Source organism: Orycteropus afer, unplaced genomic scaffold (assembly GCF_000298275.1).
Source record: "Orycteropus afer afer isolate SDZICR_OR568_19922 unplaced genomic scaffold, OryAfe1.0 scaffold00919, whole genome shotgun sequence".
Lineage (NCBI taxonomy): Eukaryota > Metazoa > Chordata > Mammalia > Tubulidentata > Orycteropodidae > Orycteropus > Orycteropus afer.
Window position 1 is genome coordinate 51431 of NW_006922506.1, and position 2798 is coordinate 54228.

Genomic DNA, 2798 nt, shown 5'->3' on the forward strand with positions numbered 1-2798 from the left:
AGCATAGTGACTAAGGATTCTGACTGCTAATCAGAAGGCTGGTGGTTCAAACCCACCAGCTACTCCTCAGAAGGAAGGTTGGGCAATCTACTTCGGTAGTGAACTGCCTCGGAAACCCAAGGAGGGGTCGCCATGAGTCACTATGAGACCCAAGGAGGGGTCGCTGTGGGTCTGACTTGATGGCATACAACAACAACAAATATATATATATATATATATATATATATATATATATATCTTAAGTGTGTTTCATTGTAACTCAAATAAGACATAGGTCACAGACTACCATATACCAGTCTTAAATTTGTGTGCACCAAATGTATCAAACAATAGAGCTACAAAATATATGAACCAAAAGCTGAACTGAAAGGAGTAGACAAATCCACAATTATAATTGGAGGCTTCAACACCTATATCTAAATAATTGGAAAAACAAATAAACAGAAAATCAGCAAAGACATATGTTTTGGTTCTCTAGTACTGCTCTAACAGGAAATACCACAAATGGACGGCTTGAACAAACAGGGATTTATTCTCTTACAGTTTAGTAGGCTAGAAGTCTGAGTTCAAAGTGCCAGCTCAAGGGGCTTGGTGAAGGTCTCTTGACCTTGGGCTTCACCTCTGCCTTTTGCTTCCAGCCCACTGAAGCTGGAGGCTTCTCTTAACTCAGATAGCTGCTTGCTGCTAAGGCTGCCAAACCCAGGGTTGACAAGTAAAATGGCACAGTCTCAAGATTATTAAGCAACACAGTAGGCCCCTAGTTCAAGTCCAGAAACAGTCCCAAGACTGGCAGGCAACATGACAGACTGCTGAATGAAGACTCGACTAATTGCAGAATCTAAGCATGCCAAAAAGCTCAAAGACCTTTCTCAAAGCTTCTTCTTATACACTAGAAGCAGACCACATCCAGTGGATACCACCATAGAGTTGATAACCAGTCTCATCATGGAGAATCACTACATCCAGTTGCCCAGCCACTCAAACCCAGGCCCAGCCAAGTTGACACATTACCTTAGCTATCACAATATAGCCTTAGCTATTACTATACAGAAGGACTAAAAAAGTCTACCAGCAGTGTCTGCACCTGGGGGCTCAGGACCATAGTCTCAGGGAACATTAAGGTCAATTGGCACAACATAGTCCACAAAGACAATGTTCTACATCCTACTTGCTGAGTAGCTACTGGGATATTCAAGGCTTGTGACATCTCCTTTAAGTGCAACTACTGGCCTTTCCTCATGCAGAGCAAAGAAGAGTGAAGGAAAGCAAAGACTCATGGAAACAAATCGTCCAAAGGGCTGATGAATTACATGAAGCCCAGCCTCCATGATCCTGAAATCTGAAGAACTAGATGGTGCCCAACTACCACTGCTGGCTGCTCTGAAATCTATCACAATAGGACATCCTGGCTAGAGTAGGAGAAAAATGTAGAACAAACTCATGATGATAAAAATGACCAGGCTTACTGGTCTGGTAGAGACCTGTGGGACCCCCAAGACTAAAGACCTTAGACACCTTTCAAACCTGGAATTAAACTTACCCTGGTAGCTCAACTTTCAGCCAAACAATGGAGAGGCCTAGAGGGTGAACAATAACATCAGGGAGGTATGAACTCCTTAGACTAACCAACCATATAAGATCAAAATGGCAGCATTTGACCAGGAATAAAACTCAGAAGACAAGAAGGGATAGGGAAAAAAGGGCAAATGGAAATGGAAAACACAGAGACAAAGTGGGAAGAGAACTGTTACATTCTGGGGATAGTAATCAATGTCATGAATCAAGATGTGTTTGAATTGTTGAATGGAAAATCAATTTACTCTGCCAACTTTCACCCAATAATGGGGGGGGGATCTCGATCATCCAACAGCCCTAATCAATATTTATGTAAACACTTCAACAAACAAGAGCAAAATACATATTCCTCTCAAGTCCCCATAGAATGTGTACCAAGAGAGAACACGTCACCTGGGCTATCAAATAAACCTCAATAAAATTAAAACAATTGAAAGTGGGTTCTCTGACCACAAGCGAATCAAACTCACTATCAGTTTAAGAGATAAATTATGAGTACAAGAGGAAGTCTCAAGGATATAAAAATGAAAATACAACATGTAAAAATGTGTGGGGCACACTAACGCAGTCCTCAGGAAGAAATTTATCCCACAAAATGCATATAATGATAAAGAAAAAGTCTTGAATCAATTATCTAAAATCTCACTTGAAGAACCTACAAAAAGAAGAGCAAAATCAAGCAGAAGAAAGGAAAAAAGTAAAAATAAGAGCAGAAATAAATGAAATTGGAAACAAACAGGAAAAATCAATGAAACAAAAAACTGGTCCTTTGAAAAAGTCATTAAAATTGACAAATCTCTAGCAAGAGTGACAAAATGAACAACAAAAAAAAAAAAAAAAAAAAAAAAAAACAGGAAGAAAAGACAAAGTGTTCCATATCAGGAATGAAACAGGATATATCACTATAAACTCCACAGACTACAAAAGAATAATGAGAAAATAATTTGAACACTGCTACATATATAAATTTGACAACTTAAATGAAATGGAACGATTCTTCAAAACACAAAAACTACCACTACTCACCCAATATGAAATATGTATTCTGAATGGCACTATTATGTTAAGGAAAATGACTTAGTAATTTTAAAACTCAAACCCCTAAAAAGGGGGGTTGGGGAAACCTCCAGATTCAGAAAACTTCCTTGAAGAATTCCAGCAAAGGTTTAGAGAATCAACACAACCTGCACACAATCTCTCAGAAAACAGAAAAGGAGAAAATA